The 18,092-nt window shown below is 38.4% G+C and overlaps 1 protein-coding gene across 6 annotated transcripts in view; it reads right to left on the bottom strand.

Annotated features, from left to right (window-relative positions):
- The window catches only part of KIF26B (kinesin family member 26B), a 534,059-nt gene that overhangs the window by 8,480 nt on the left and 507,487 nt on the right, over positions 1–18,092 (bottom strand). The gene's annotated exons all lie outside the window — the stretch shown is intronic.

Here is an 18,092-nt window from a genome sequence, read left to right as displayed (position 1 = left end):
GGAGTCTCAGAAAGAGAGAAAATAGCAGAAGGCATATTCCAAGAAATAATGGGAGAAAACTTCCAAAATTTAATAAAAGACATGAATGTACCCACTCAAGAAGCCCATGAACCCGAGAACAATTGTCAGACACACAATCAGACTGTCGAATGCCAAAGAAAATCCTAGAAGCTGAAAGAGGGAAACAACATGCCATACAAAAGGAGCACCAGTAAGTTTAAGTCCCAATTTCTCATCAGAAACCATGGAGGCAAGAAGGCTGTGGGACAAACTATTTAAAGTGCTGAAAGAAAACAATTGCCAGCTGAGAATTTTATACAGTGAAACTGTCTTTCAAAAATGAAGGAAATATATTCCCAGATAAACAAAAGCTGAGAGAGATCACCAGTATATCTCCCTACAAGAAATGTTAGAGTTATTCAGATAGACAGGAAGGTACACTAGACAATGAGTGAAAGCAGCATAAAGATTATAAAAGACCTCCAATAAGAGATCTCCAGTAATCACATGAATAATTATAAATGTCAGTATTATATTGTATAATTTACTTTTTTTCTTCTTACAGATCTAAAATGCAGAAGCTTAAAAAGAAAAGAAAAATGTATGGTACTGGACACACAGCATAAAGATTTAATTTGTGATAAGAACAACACAAGGTGAGTGAATAGTTGGTTACAAGAACACAGTTTGTAATGCTCTTGAAGTTAAGTTAGTAGCAAATCAAATGAGATTGTTATAGATTTAGGATATTAAATATAAGCCCCATGGTAACCACAAAGAAAATATTGGAAAAATATGCACAGAAGGAAATGAGAAGGAGCTCAAAATAGCTCACTATAACATATCAAATAATGGAAGAATTGAGAAACAAAAAATGTATAAGCCTTACAAACATGAAATAGAAAAATGGCAGAAGTAAGTTCTGAATTATCAGTAGTTACATGAAATGTAAATGGATTCAACTATCCAGGGAAAAGGCAAGGATTGGCAGAATGGATTTAAAAACACACACACACAACACAGCTATAAGCTGTTCATAAGAGACTCATCTTAAATTCAAACAAACAAGTAGGTTGAAAGTGAAAGGAGGGGAAAAAAGTATCCCATGAAAACAGTAACCAAAAGAGAGCTGGTGTAATATCAGATAAAATACACTAAGTCAAAAACTGTTACAAGGGCAAAGGAGGAGGCTATATTCTGAACAAGTGGCTAGTCAGATAAGATGACATAACTATTATAAATATATATATGCATCTAAGAGCAAAGCCCCAAATATATGAAGCAAGTATTGATGGATTTAAAGGGAGAAATAGATGGTTCTACATTAGAGCAGGAGACTTCAATACACTATTTTCAATAATGACTAGAATATGTCCGCAGAAGGTCAATAAGGAAATAGACTTGAATAATACCATAAATGAACTAGGCTTAACAGATATATATATATATATATATGATACTTCATCCAACACCAGCAGAATATACTTTCTTCTCTAGGATAAATCATAAGCTATGTCACAAAACAAGTCTCAAGAAATTTAAAAATATTGAAATCACACAATGTATCTTCTCTGGCCACAATGAAATGAAGCTAGAAATCAGTAACAGAGAGAGAACTGGAACATTCACTGAAAATTAAAAAAAAAAAAACAACTCGACATGGGTTAAAGAAGAAATCACAAGGGAAACTGGGAAATGTTCAGGTGAATGAGAATGAAAGCATAACAAAACTTATGGGTTGCAGCAAAGGCAGTGCTCAGAGGAAATTTTAGAGCTTTAAATACTTAGGTCACTGATTGATTTGAGATTGATTTCTAACTTCACATTTGGAGGAAACAGTAAAAAGAGTAAACTAAACCCAAAGTGAGCAGAAAGAAGGAATTCAGAGCAGAGATAATAGAATCAATGAAATCAAAAGTTGGTTCTTTTGAGAAGATCAATAAAATCAATAAACCTTCAGCTAAAAAAAGAGAGAGGACACAACTAAAATCAGAAATGAAAGGGGCGGGGGATTACTACTGACCCTACAGAAATAAAAAGGATTATAAGAAGATGCTATGATTATTAGGTAAGCTAGATGAAATGGACAAATTCCCAGAAACACAGAAGTAAGAAATAGAAGATCAAATCAGTAATCAAAAACCTCCCAAAGAAAGAAAAGCCCAGGACCAGATGGCTTCAAAGGGGAATTTCATCAAACATTCCAAGAAGAATTAATACCAATTTGCTCAAACACATCTAAAACAACTGAAGAGGAGGGACACTTCCTATCCCATACTAGGAGGCCAGCATCACCCTGACACCAAAGCCAGAAAAAGATACAAGAAATGAATATAGATGCAAAAATTCTTAACATAATACTAGAAAACTGAATTCCATGGCATACCACATTAACAGAATGAAGGAAAAAAAACACATGATCACCTCAAATGATGCAGAAAAGGCATTTAACAAAGTCCAGCACCCCTTCTTCATAAAAATAGAAGGGAGGCTTCAGGAAGATGGTGGTTAGGAGAGAGGGCAAAAACATCACTGTGAAAAATACTAGATAAAAGCCAGAAAGTGACCCAGAACACCAGTTCCAGCAATGCACCAGCTGGACAAGGTCTGCTAAATCCACAGGGACCAAGCACTTGGTGAAACTGGGAGTCTGCGTTCTCAAACGAGTGAGTAAGCTGCTAAATATCCGTCAGACGCACTGCGGTGTGGGGAAACTGTGCATTGGCATTTGGAGACAGATTAGGTTTTTTTTTTAATTTTTATTGGGATTGTTCAGATACCATACAATTATCCCAAGATCCAAAGTGTACAGTTGCCTGTGGTACCTTCATACAGCTGTGCATCCATCACCACACTTAATTTTTGTCCAATTTTTAGAACCTTTTCATTACTCTAGACAAGAAATAAAAAAGATGTAAAAAGAAAAAAGGAAACTCAAATCCTCCCAATCTCTAACCAACCCCCCTCAATTGTTGACTCGTAGTGTTGGTATAGTACATTTGTTACTGTTTATGAAAGAACATTATTGAAATACTACTAACTGTAGTATATAGTTTGCAATAGGTATATATTTCTTCCCTATATGCCCCTCTATTATTAACTTCTAGTTGCATTGTCATACATTTGTTCTGGTTCATAGAAGAGTTTTCTAATATTTGTACAGTTAATCATGGACATTGCCCACCACAGGGTTCAGTTTTATACATTCCCATCTTTTGACCTCCAACTTTCCTTCTGGTGACATATATGACTCTGAGCTTCCCTTTTCCACCTCATTCACGCACCATTCAGTACTGTTAGTTATTCTCACATCTTGCTACCGAAACCTCTGTTCATTTCCCAACATTTAAGTTCGTCCTAGTTGAACATTCTGCTCATACTAAGCAACTGCTCCCTATTCTTAAGCCTCATCCTAAATCCTCGTACCTTATATTTCATGTCTATGAGTTTACATGTTATAATTAGTTCTTATCAGTGAGACCCTGCAATATTTGTTCTTATGTGTCTGGTTTATTCACTCAGTATATTGCCCTTGAGGTTTTGTCATCAACCCATTTTTTTTTTTTTTAAGATGGTTTTGTTCACTCACCATACATTCCATCCTAAGTAAACAATCGATGGTTCTCTGTATGGTCACATATTTATGTGTTCACCACCTTCACCACTATCTATATAAGGGCATCTACATTTCTTCCACAAGGCAGGAGGAAGAGTCAAAGAAGGTAGAGAGGCAAAAGAAAGAGGAAAAAAAATGACAGCTAGGAAGTAGCAAAAGGAAAAGTAACCTTAAATCAAAGTAAAGAATCAGACACCACCACCAGTGTCAAGTATCTAACATGCCTCCCCTATCCCCACCTCTTATCTACATTTACCTTGGTATATTGCCTTTGTTACATTAAAGGAAGCATGATACAATGATTCTGTTACAGTCTCTAGTTGATGTTGATTGCATCCCTCCCCCAATGCCTCCCCATTTTTAACATCTTACAAGGTTGACATTTGCTTGTTCTCCCTTATAAAAGAACATTTGTACATTTTATCACAATTGTTGAACACTCTAGATTTCACCAAGTTTTGCAGTCCCATTTCTTATCTTTCCTCCTTTCTTCTGCTGTCTCACATGCTCCCGACCTGCCTCTCTCAACCATATTCATAGTTATCTTTGTTCAGTGTACTTACATTGCTGTGCTACCATCTCCCAAAATTGTGTTCCAAACCATGCACTCTGTCTTCTCCTATCACTCTGTAGTGCTCCCTTTAGTATTTCCTGTAGGGCGGGTGGCTTGTTCACAAAGTCTCTCATTGTCTGTCAGAAAATATTTTGAGCTCTCCCTCATATTTGAAGGACAGCTTTGCTGGATATAGGATTCTTGGTTGGCAGTTTTTCTCTTTCAGTACCTTAAATATATCACACCACTTCCTTATTGCCTCCATGGTTTCTGCTGAGAGATCCACACAGTCTTATTAAGTTTCCTTTGTATGTGATGGATTGTTTTTCTCTTGCTGCTTTCAGGATTCTTTCTGATTATTGCATCTTGGCGTAGGCCTATTCAGATCTATTCTGTCTGGAGTACGCTGCACTTCTTGGATCTGTTATTTTATGTCTTTCATAAGAGATGGGAAATTTTCATTGATTATTTCCTCTATTATTGCTTCTGCCCCTTTTCCCTTTCCTTCTCCTTCTGGGACACTAATGACATGTACATTCTCGTAGTTTGTTTCATCTTTAAGTTCCCGGAGATGTTGCTCATATTTTTTCATTGTTTTCTCCATCTGCTCCTTTGCGTGTAGGCTTTCAGGTGTTTTGTTCTCCAATTCTTGAGTGTTTTCTTCTGCCTCTTGAGATCTGCTGTTGTATGTTTCCATTGTGTCTTTCGTCTCTTGTGTTGTGCCTTTCATTTCCATAGTTGTTTTTTTGAACTTTCGATTTCTGCCTTATGTATGCCCAGTGTTTTCTTTACAGCCTCTATCTCTTTTGTGAAATCTTCTCTAAACTTTTTGAATTGATTTAGCATTAGTTGTTTAAATTCCTGTATCTCAGTTGAAATGTACATTTGTTCCTTTGACTGGGCCATAAGCTTCGTTTTTCTTAGTGGAGGTTGTAGTTTTCTGTTGTCTAGGCATCTGACCTCCTAGGCCACCCCAATCAAGTTTTCCCAGACGAGAACAGGCTCAGGTCACAGAGGGAGGAAATATTCAGTATCTGGTTTCCCTGATGGTTTTTTTTAGAGGATTGACACACCTGTGCTTTTCTGCCTGGCAGGTGCACCTGTCAGCCTGTCACTGCCTATTTAAGAGTTTGTGGCCTGTGGCTCTCCTCCCCCAGGCTTTGGGGTCTGGTTCTGGAAAGGCAGGCAGTAGAGCTGGGCCCCTCCCTTTCCTCTTGGGAAGCTATGCCCCCTCCAGAGAGGTCATCTGCATATCAATATTGATTTTTAAATGGCTGAGGCTGTCTTTACTGCAAAGTGCTGCGGGCTGAAAATGGCTGGGGTTTTCTCCATAGACAGACAAAGGGACAGAAAATATCCCAGGTTCACCTGTCAGCCAGAGAGAGCACCCAATCCTCTCGGCTCCCCGTCCCAAGACAGATATGTCCACCGACTCTCCCAAGGTCATTTGTCACCAAAAACCTCTGTCTGCTTTTTGAGGATTCACTGCCTGTATTGAGCAGTTAACATTAAAACCCCAGTTGGAGCTGGGCTGAGAGAGTGCTGCTCTCTACCACCGCGAGGCTTCCGTGAGGGAGGGGCTCTTGGCTCTCAGCGCGGGTCTGCAGTTTTACTTACAGATTTTATGCTGTGATCTCGGGCAATCCTCCCAATTCAGGTTGGTGGATGATGAGTGGACAGTCACCTCTGTCTCCCCGCAGTTATTCCAGGTTATTTACTAGTTTTTTGTCATTTATGAATTGTTCCAGAGGGGGACTAACAGTCTTCCACTCCACTCTATGCCGCCATCTTAGCGCCTCCTGGACTAGTTTTAAAAACACAAAAGCAGCTGTAGATACCGCAGTGAGAACCGCACAGTGAAGCACAGCAGGAACTGCATCACCACAACCCTGTGGGCACACCTCAATATCTAGTGTGGACGATAGCCTTTTGCGCACCTGCTGTTAATTGTTTCGGAGCTAGGAAGGCAGAGAATAGCCAAAAGAGGAAAATAACCCATACAGCCATCTTCCCGGCAGGCTGGGAATGCTCCTGCCCAGCGCCACAGCCCAGAGCTGCGCCAAACAACCCAGTACAAGGGAAAGTGTTTCCAGCAACATGCGCACATGCTACAATATCTGGTGTGGACAACAGTCTTTCATGCACCTGCAGCTAGGCAGGCGGAGCTATGCAAAAATGGGGAAATTAACATGGCCCATACAGCCATCCTTTCAGCAGGCTGGGAACGCTCCTACATGGCCCTGAAGCCCAGAAGATCCTCTGGGGGATGGTGCTCACTTGTGACATAGCAGTCTTCCCTCAGAAGTCCTAGGAGGGAACTGCTTAGAAGAGGGACCCACTCACAAGTCCCAGGGACAATATGCCAATACCAAGGACTTGTGGGTCAGAGGCAGAGACAAATTGTGGCAAGACTGAACTAAAGGTTTAGACTCTTGCAAAGGCTTTAAATCTCCAGGACCACCTGGGAGGTTTGATTATTAAAGCTGCCCTCCCTTCCTAATTGCTCAGACATGCCCCACATTCAGGGCAGGAAGCACCAACTACACATGCAAACTTGGTGCACCAATTGGACCCCCACAAGATTCAGACCCCCACTCACCACAAAGACAAAGCTGGGGAGAACTGGCTTGAGGGGAACAGGTGGCTCATGGACTCCACATGCTGGTTAGTTAGAGAAAGTATACTCCACCAAGCTGTAGATCTCACAAATTAGAGATTAGTCTTTGAATTAGCCTACATATCCTAAAAGAACCTATCAAGTTAAGCAAATGCCAAGAGGCCAAAAACAACAGAAAATTTTAAAGCATATGAAAAAACCAGATAATATGGATAACCCAAACCCAAACACCCAATTCAGAATATCAGAGGAGACACAATACTTGGCACAATTAATCAAAGAGCTAAAGACAAACAATGAGAGCATGGCACAGGATATAAAGGACATGAAGAAGACCCTAGAAGAGCATAAAGAAGAAATAGCAAAAGTAAATAAAAAAATAGATGATCAAATGGAAATAAAAGAAACTTTTGATCAAATTAAAAAGGTTCTGGATACTCATAGTGCAAGACTAGAGGAAACTAACAGCGAATCAGTGACCTTGAAGAAAACATGAAAGAACAAAAGAAAGAACGGGAGAAAAATAGAAAAAATTGAAACAGAATTCAGGGATATGATAGATAATATAAAACAGCCAAATATAAGACTCATTGGTGTTCCAGAAGGGGAAGAGAAGGATAAAGATCTAGGAAGAGTATTCACAGAAATTGTTGGGGAAAACTTCCCAAACCTTCTAAGCAACATAAATCCATAAATCATAAATGCCTAGTGAACTCCAAATAGAATAAATCCAAATAAACCCACTCCAAGACATATTCTGATCAGACTGTCAAATACTGAAGAGGAGGAGCAAGAGGAAAGCAATTCACCACTTACAAAGTAAAGAGCGTAAGACTAAGTAGTGACTACTCAGTGGCCACCATGGAGGCGAGAAGGCAGTGGCATGACATATTTAAAATTCTGAGAGAGAGAAATTGCCAACCAAGAATTCTTTATCCAGCAAAGCTCTCCTTCAAATTTGAGGGAGAGCTTAAATTTTTCACAAACAAATGCTGAGAGATTCTGCTAATAAGAGATACTAAAGGGAGCCCTACCAACAGAGAAACAAAGAAAGGAGAGAGAGAGATGGAGAAAGGTTCAGTACTAAAGAGATTCAGTATTGGTTCATCAAAGGACAATAAGAGAGAGAGGGAAAAAATTTATCTGACAAACAAACCAAAGGATAGGACAGCTGATTCAAGAAATGCCTTCACAGTAATCACATTGAATGTAAATGGATTAAACTCCCAAATCAAAAGATACAGATTGGCAGAATGGATCAAAAAATATGAACAAAAAATATGAACCATCAATGTTGCATACAAGAGACTCAGACACAGGGACATAAAGAAATTGAAAGTGAAAGGATGGAAAAAATATTTCATGCAAGCTACAGCCAAAAGAAAGCAGGAGTAGCAATATTAATCCCGGATAAAATAAACTTTAAATGCAAGGATGTTTTGAGAGACAAAGAAGGCCACTACATACTAATAAAAGGGGCAATTCAACAAGAAGAGATAACAATCATAAATGTTTATACACTCAATCAAGGTGCCACAAAATACATGAAACAAACACTGGCAAAACTAAAGGAAGCAATTGATGTTTCCACAATAATTGTGGGAAACTTCAACACATCACTCTCTCTTATAGACAGATCAACCAGACAGAAGACCAATAAGGAAACTGAAAACCTAAACAATCTGATAAATGAATTTGATTTAACAGACATATATAGAACATTACATCCCAAATCACCAGGATACACATTCTTCTCTAGTGCTCACAGAACCCTTCAGAATAGATCATATGCTGGGACATAAAACAAGCCTCAATAAATTAAAAAAAAATTGAAATTATTCCAAGCACATTCTCTGACCACAATGGAATACAATTAGAAGTCAACAACCATCAGAAACTTAAAAAATTCACAAATACCTGGAGGTTAAACAACATGCTCCTAAACAATCAGTGAGTTAAAAAAGAAATAGCTAGAGAAATTGCTAAATATACAGAGATGAATGAAAATGAGAACACAACATATCAAAACCTATGGGATGCAGCAAAAGCGGTACTGAGGGGGGAAATTTATAGCACTTAATGCAGACATCAAAAAGGAAGAAAGAGATAAAATCAAAGAACTAATGGAGCAACTGAAGAAGCAAGAAAATGAACAGCAAACTAATCCTAAACCAAGTAGAAGAAATAACAAGGATTAAAGCAGAAATAAATGACATAGAGAACAAAAAAAACAATAGAGAATAAATAACAACAAAAGTTGGTTCTTTGAGATCACAAGATTGACAAGCCCCTAGCTAGACTGACAAAATCAAAAAAAGAGAAGACCCATATAAACTAAATAATGAATGAGAAAGGTGACATTACTGTGGATCTCGAAGAAATTAAAAAAAATTATAGGAGGATACTATGAACAACTGTATGCCAAGAAACTGGATAATGTAGAAGAAATGGACAATTTCCTGGAAATACATGAACAACCTAGACTGAACAGAGAAGAAACAGAAGACCTCAACCAACCAATCACAAGCAAAAAGATCCAATCAGTCATCAAAAAACTTCCCACAAATCCATGCTAGGGCGAGTTGGCTTCACAGGAGAATACTACCAAACTTTCCAAAAAGAACTGACACCCATCTTACTTAAACTCTTTCAAAACATTGAAGAAAATGGAACACTACCTAACACATTTTATGAAGCTAACATCAATCTAATATCAAAACCAGTCAGAGATGCTACAAAAAAGGAAAACTACAGGCCAATCTCCTTAATGAATATAGATGCAAAATTTCTCAACAAAATACTTGCAAATCGAATCCAAAGACACATTAAAAAAATCATACACCATGACCAAGTGGGGTTCATTCCAGGCATGCAAGGTTGGTTCAACATAAGGAAATCAATGAATGTATTACAGCACATTAACAGATCAAAAGAGAAAAATCAAATGATCATCTCAATAGATGCTGAAATAGCAGTGGACAAAATCCAACATCCCTTTTTGATAAAAACATTTCAAAAGACAGGAACTAAAGGAAACTTCCTGAATATGATAAAGAGTATATATGAAAAACCCACAGCCAGCATAGTACTCAATGGTGAGAAACTGAAAGCCTTCCCTTAAGATTAGGAACGAGACAAAAATGCTCACTGTCATGACTGTTATTCAACATTGTGCTAGAAGTGCTAGCTAGGGAAACCCAGCAAGAGCAAGAAGTAAAAGGCATCCAAATTGCAAAGGAAGACGTAAAACTGTCATTATTTGCAGATGATATGATCTTATATTTGGAAAACCCTGAGAAATCGATGATACAGCTACTAGAGCTAATAAACAAATTGAGCAAAGTAGCAGGATACAAGATTAATGCACATAAGTCAGTAATGATTCTGTATGCTAGAAATGAACAAAGTGAAGAGACACTCAAGAAAAAGATACTGTTTTCAATAGCAACTAAAAAAATCAAGTACCTAGGAATAAACTTAACCAAAGATGTAAAAGACCTATACAAAGAAAACTACATAACTCTACTAAAAGAAATAGAAGGGGACCTTAAAAGATGGGAAAATATTCCATGCTCATGGATAGGAAGGCTAAACATCGTTAAGATATCAATTCTACCCAAACTCATCTACAGATTCAATGCAATCCCAATCAAAATTCCAACAACCTACTTTGCAGACTTGGAAAAGCTAATTATCAAATTTATTTGGAAAGGGAAGTCACCTGGAATTGCTTAAAACACTCTAAAAAAGAAAAATGAAGTGGGAGGACTTACACTCCCTGATTTTGAAGCTGATTATAAAGCCACAGTAGTCAAAACAGCATGGTACTGGCACAAAGATAGACATATAGATCAATGGAATTGAATTGAGAATTCAGAGATAGACCCCCCAGATCTACAACTGACTGATCTTTGATAAGGCCTCCAAAGCCACTGAACTGGGACATAACTCTTTTCAACAAATGGGACTGGGAGAGTTGGATATCCATATCCAAAAGAATGAAAGAGGACCCCTACCTCACACCCTAAACTCAAAGTGGATCAAAGACCTCAATATAAAAGACAGTACTATAAAACTCCTAGAAGATAATGTAGAGGAACATCCTCAAGACCTTGTAATTAGGCAGTCACTTCCTAGACCTTACACCCAAAGCACAAGCAACAAAAGAAAAATAGATAAATGGGAACTCCTCAACCTTAGAAGTTTCTGTACCTCAAAGGAATTTGTCAAAAAGGTAAAGAGGCAGCCAACTCAATAGGAAAAAATTTTTGGAAACCATGTATCTGACAAAAGACTGATATCTTGCATATATAAAGAAATCCTACAACTCAATGACAATAGTACAGTCGGCCCAATTATAAAATGGGCAAAAGATATGAAGAGACAGTTCCCTGAAGAGGAAAAACAAATGGCCAAGAAACACATGAAAAAATGTTCAGCTTCACTAGCTATTAGAGAGATGCAAATTAAGACCACAATGAGATACCATCTAACACCAATTAGAATGGCTGCCATTAAACAAACAGGAAAGTACAAATGCTGGAGAGGATATGGAGAAATTGGAACTCTTATTCATTGTTGGTGGGACTGTATAATGGTTCATCACTCTGGAAGTCAGTCTGGCAATTCCTTAGAAAACTAGATATAGAGTTACCCTTCGATCCAGCAATTGCAATTCTCAGTATAATCCTGGAAGATCTGAAAGCAGTGACAAGAACAGATATCTGCATGCCAATGTTCATAGCAGCATTATTCACAATTGCCAAGAGATGGAAACAACCCAAATGTCCTTCAACAGATGAGTGGATAAATAAAATGTGGTATATACACATGATGGAATACTACACAGCAGTAAGAAGGAACGATCTCGTGAAACATATGACAACATGGATGAACCTTGAAGCCATAATGCTAAGCGAAATAAGCCAGGCACAGAAAGAGAAATATTATATGCTACCACTAATGTGAACTTTGAAAAATGTAAAACAAATGGTTTATAATGTAGAATGTAGGGGACCTAACGATAAACAGCAATTAGTGAAGAGGGAAAGATAACCCAATAAGAACAGATAAGCTATTGTGGGTATATTTAACATTCTGGGAATGCCCAGGAATGACTATGGTTTGTTAATTTCTGGTGGGTATGGCAGGAACAAGTTCACAGAAATGTTGCTATATTAGGTTATTTTCTTGTTGTAGAGTAGGAACATGTTGAAAGTAAAGTAGTTATTTTAGGTTAATTATCTTTTTCTTATTCCCTTGTTTTGGTTTGTTTGAAATTTTTTTTATTGTATGTTTTAAAAAACAATTTTTATATAGTTAATTAAAAAAAAAAATGAAAAAAATATGCAGAGCCCCCCTGAGGTTCTGGGGGAGAATGTAGGGTTGTTGGGCTTCCCCCACCTTGATGGTTGCTAACGTGCTCACAGACATAGGGGACTGGTGGTTTGATGGGCTGAGCCCTCTACCACGGGACTTGCCCTTGGGAAGACTGTTGCTGCAAGGAAGAGACTAGGCCTGCTTATAATTGTGCCTAAGAGCCTCCTCCGGAATGCCTCTTTGTTGCTCAGATGTGGCCCTCTCTCTCTAGAAATCACTGCCCTCCCCGCTATGTGGGATCTGACACCCAGGGGATGAATCTCCCTGGCAGCATGGAATATGACTCCTGGGGAGGAATGTAGACCCGGCATCGTGGGATAAAGAACATCTTGACCAAAAGGAGGATGTGAAAGGAAATGAAATAAGCTTCAGTGGCTGAGAGACTCCAAAAGAAGCCAAGAGGACACTCTCATGGGCACTCTTATGCACCATATAGACAACCCTTATTAGGTTCTAGGGAATTGGAGTATCTAGCAGTAAATACCTGAAACTATCAAACTACAACCCAGAACCCATGAATCTTGAAGACGATTGTATAAAAATGTAGCTTATGAGGGTGATAATGTGATTGGGAAAGCCATATGGACCATACTCACCTTTGTCTAGTTTTATGGATGGATGAGTAGAAAAATGGGGGAAGGAAAAAAAAAAAAAAAAAAGACTAAAGGAAGAATGGGGGAGGAGGACAATTTGGGTGTTCTGTTTTTACTCTTGTTTTTTTATTCTTGGTTTCACTTTTTCTGGGACAAGGAAAATGTTAAAAAAATTGATCGGGGTGATGAATGAACAGCTATATGATGACAATGTGATCAATGGATTATATACTTCGGATGACTGTATGGTATGTGAATAAATCTTAGTAAAAAATTAGAAAAAAAAATAGAAGGAAACTTCCTCAACCTGATAAAAGACATTTATATGAAAAACCACTGCTAACATCATACTCAATGTTGAAAGACCAAAAGTTTTCCCTCTAAGATCAGGAATAAGACCAGCTTGCCCACTGCAACTTCTGTTATTCAACATTGTACTAGAAGTTCTATCCAGAGCAATTACGCAAGGAAAAGGAATGAAAGGCATCCAAATTGGAAAGGAAGAAGTGAAACTTTTCCTATTTGCAGATGACATGCTCCTGGTTACAGAAAGTCCTGGAAAACCCACAACAAAGCTCTTATAGCTAATAAATGCATTCAGCAAAGCAGTGGGGTCAAGATCAATACCTAAAAATCAGTAGTGTTTCTATACACTGGTAATGAACAAGTAGAAGAAGAAATCAAGAAAAAACTCCATTTACAACAATAACTAAAATAATTGACTATCTAGGAATAAATCTAAATAAGAATATAAAGAACTTGTACATGGAAAACCACAAAATATTGCTGGAAGAAAATAAAGATGACCTCAACAAATGGAAGGACTTTTGGTGTTCATGGATTGGAAGACTCAATATTGTTAAAATGTCAGTTCTACCCAAAGCGATTTACAGATTCAACACAATCTCAATTGAAATTTCAACAGATTTTCTTTGCAGAAATGGAAAAGCCAATCATCAAATTCATGTGGAAAAGTAAGGGAACCCCGAATAGCCAAAACCGTCTTGAAAAAGAATGAAGATGGAAGATTTTCAGGATTTTAAAACTTATTATAAAGCTATAGTGATCTTAAAACTTATTATAAAGCTATAGTAATCCACCAACACAAGGACTGATATATAGAACCATGGAACCAAATTGAGAATTCAGAAATAAGCCCTCATATTTATGGCCAACTGATTTTTGACAAGGCTGCCAAGCCCATACAATGGGGGAAAGACTAATCTCTTCAAATGGTGCTGGGAAAACTGGCTATCCACATGCAAAAGAATAAATGTGTACCCTCCATCTCACAACATGTGCAAAACAAATCAAAATGGATAAAAGACCTAAATATAATAACTGATACTATAAAACTCCTAGAAGATGACACAGGGAAACATCTTTAGGACCTTGGATTTGGCATGGTTTCTTAGACTTCATACCAAAAAAAAAAAAAAAAAAAGGCAAGGGAACAAAGAAAAATAGATAAATTGGACTTTGCCAAAATTTAAAACTTTTGCGTAAAGGACCTTATCAAGAAAGTAAAAAGACAACCTACAGAATGGGAGAAATATTTGGAAACCATATATCTGATAAGGGTTTAATATCCAGAATATATAAAGAACTTCTATAACCCAACAACAAAAAGACAAGCAACTCAATTTAAAAATGGGCAAAGAACTTCAATAGACATTTCTCCAAAGAAGATATACAAATGGCCAATATGTATGTACACTTAAAGATTCTAGGGGAATGAAAATCAAAAGCACAATAAGAAACCATTTCACACTCAGTAGAATGGCTACTATTAAAAAACTAAAAACAACAATTATTGGTAAACTCATTCATTGTTGGTGGGAGTGTAAAAAGGTGCAGCTGTTATGGAAGACAGTTTGACAGTTCCTCAGAGAGTTATAGAGTTATCATATGACCTGGTAATCCCACTAATAGTTTATATACTCAAAAGAATTGAAAGCAGGAAATGTGAACAGATATTTGCACACTGATGTTTATAGCAACATTTTTCACAATTGCCAAAAGGTGGAAACAACTTAAGTGTCCATCAGAATGGATACACTACACTCACACACAATGGAGCACCATTCAGTTGTAAAAAGTTATTAAGTTCTGATCATGCTAAAAAGTAGATGAAACTTGAAGACATTATCTTCAGTGAAATAAGCCAGACACCAAAGGGCAACTATGATTTCACTTATATGAAATTCAGAGTCAGAAATCAGAATAAAGGTAGCAGAGGCAGGAGTGAGTGTGGGGAATTGGGAGTTAAAGCTTAATTGAAACAGAATTTCTGTTTGGGGTAATGGAAAAGTTTTCATAATGGATGGTAGTGACAATTGCACCACATTGTGAATGTAATCAACACTACTGTATTGTTTTCTTTAAATGGTTAAAAAGGGAAACTTTAGGATGTATATCTGTTACAAAAATAAAAATATCCATAGAACTGTACAACCCAAAGAGTGAACCTTAATATAAATATGAACTACAGTTATTATAATATTGTTTCATTAATTGTAACAAAGATACCACCTTAATGCAAAATGTTAACAATAGGGAAAACTTGTGTGGAGTGGGGAATATATGGGAGATCTGTACTTTCTGCCCAAGTTTTCTGTAAACCTAAAATTGATCTAATAAAAGGAATTAATTATTCTTTAGGAAGCTTAAAATAAATAAGCCTTCAAGCTGAGGTGGGGGAGAATCCCTTCCTTTTGGTCTCACTTGAGCAACACTTACACCTCTGCCTACTTTTATTAAATACATTCCTCTCTGATTATCCTTCATAATCTTTATGCATCTGCCTCTCCAAGCAGGTGGAGAAACTTGACCCTTTCTCTTGGCACTTTCTTGTGTAGTTTCACATACTCACTGGCCATTTGGGAAGTACGATGATGTCAGACCAAATTTATACTGAGACCTATGATTCCTTAAACTCAGAAGACAAACTGAGTTTTAGGACCCCCATGTCCTCTCTCATGCTCAGGCCTATACAGAATGAAGAGTCAGTTTCCTTCAGTTCCTCAAGAGGAGGGTTCTGGAATCAACCCATCCTGGCCCCAAGTGCCTTACTTTGTCCAGCGGTGTCTGGGCTGCTGCAGAGGGTCCGGAGCAGGGGGGCAGGGGTGACAGCAGCCAAGGGTGGCACAGGTAGCCCTGGAATCCATGGCAGGAGACCCGCACTGACTCCCAGCTGGGCACAGTTTCTTTACCAGGAAAACGGGAGTAACGATTCCTACCCTGCCTCCTCTCCTCTATGCATGGAATTGCGTTCCCCAAAACCATCCGTTCGAATCCGAACCTCTGGTCTGTGAATGGTGATCCTATTTGGAAAGGAGATCTTTGAAGATATGATTAGTTAAGACAAGGGCAAGAATTAATTAGAGTGGGTCCTAATCTGGTGTGACTGTGTCCTTAGATGGAGAGGAAATTTGGACACAGTCAGTAGGAGACGGAGAAGGCAGCCCTGGGACAGAGCAGGGACTGAGCTCCGCCACAGCTTGCTGGCAACACTGCCAGAACAGTCAGGGGAAGCAGGGCCCTGCCCACATCTGGAATTCAGACTTCTTTCTTCCAGAACTGAGAGACGATAAATCGCTGTTGTTTTAAGCCACCCAGTTTGTGGTAATCGGTACAGTAGCTCTGCAAACTAAGACACCTACCTACCCTAAGTTGCTGTGAAGAATAAAATAAAAGGAGATAATGAATGGAATGCAATTTGAAAATTGTAACATACTAAACAAACACAAGGGTTGTCATCAAATCTGACTTCTTTTTACAGACGAGTTAACTGAGATCTAGAGGAGAGGTAACTTGTTCACAATTACATAAGTTAATAGGGCCACTACTGGGAGTAAAACCGAGGGCTCCTGGACTCCAATCTAATAGTAAAAAAAAACAGAAAATGCCATGCCATAAGCACATCAGTTTATGTTACTGCACTGCCTTGAAAGTGGTATCAAAATAAAAAATAATAAACATGGATCCCAGCACATATATTTCTATGCTGATACCCTGCCTACAACCAGTGCCCGGGGAATAGTCAGCATGCAGCCTCGCTGGGTTTTTCACTCTTGTTTTCAACTCATTTTTTAAAAAAAAAATCGGTATTTCCCCTTTCATCTAGCCTTCTGTTTTTTCCCTTTCTGAGGATCAAAAACTCACCGATTCCTGACATGTACAAAGGCAAGAAAGGAAATGATTATTTCCTAGAAGCTTCTAAACACACACATACTTGCATGTATAAGCTTGTTCCAATCTTAGGGGGAAAAAATGGGACTCTGTAAAATGAAGACAATCTTCAAGCCTGCCTTGAGCATCAGCAGTCCTCAAAAAGTAAAATTTTAATGAAAATATTAAAAGTGAAGGGGAACTGCCTGAATGGACACCCCAGCACCACCAGGACACTCCACCCCTGGAATCTTGTAAGTGCCTGGGAATTCATGAAGAAGGCAAAGAGTTTCCACTGGTGGGAGAGAAAGAAGCGTTAGGTTCTATTCACACAAGGGCCACGTATTAGCCAATGTATCATTCAGGTCTTGTCTGCCCCATTAGTGCCTTTGATAAAAAATTCCGTGGAGAAGAAGAATTCCTATCTTTGTCCAAGTTTCTAGTAAACAACCGAACTAAGCCCTTGACCACCTGGAACTTACAACAAGCCTCCAATGCAGGTACTATTATTTTTCCCAGTTTACAATTATGGAAATCAAGGCCCAGAGAGATTAAGCTTTTATCCAAGGAATGGCAGCTGGTAAGTGGGAAAGCCACTTTCCCTACCTGGTCTGTGTGACTGGGGTCATAACCACAAATGCTCCAACTCAAAGTTGTAGAATGTGTCATAAAGTGGTCATAATGCTCTGCCCACACGATATTTCATCTGATCCTCACAAAACCCCAATGAGGTACCCAAGGGAGATGCTATTATCTCATTCTTACGGAAAAGAAACTACATGAAGACATACTGTTATCAGTGGCAAGGCACAGCCTTTTCTTACTCAGTATCATTTCACCCAATATTTTAAAAGCTGGGTTCAGTGGAACTGAACCTGAAGCCCCCAGACTCCACCTGCCGTGCTCTCCCCACTGGCTGCCAGGGGCCAGGTGCAATGTTGGGGAAAGGGAGGTACAGGGAGGCTGAGGGAGCTGAGGAAAAGAGCAGTGTAGTGCCAGACAGGAAAGGGAGTGAAAGGAGATTTTAACGACAGTAATGTATTTTATTCCACACACTGTCTTCCAGCACTGGTTCCTATATTGCTGTAACATTTGGGACCAGACTCAAGCTTTATTTTGTGGCAAATGGAATGGTTAGGAACAAATAAATAAGAGACAAATTGA

Source organism: Choloepus didactylus, chromosome 2 (genome assembly GCF_015220235.1).
Source record: "Choloepus didactylus isolate mChoDid1 chromosome 2, mChoDid1.pri, whole genome shotgun sequence".
Lineage (NCBI taxonomy): Eukaryota > Metazoa > Chordata > Mammalia > Pilosa > Megalonychidae > Choloepus > Choloepus didactylus.
Note: the sequence above shows the minus strand (reverse complement) of the source record. Positions and strands in the feature narration are given on the sequence as shown.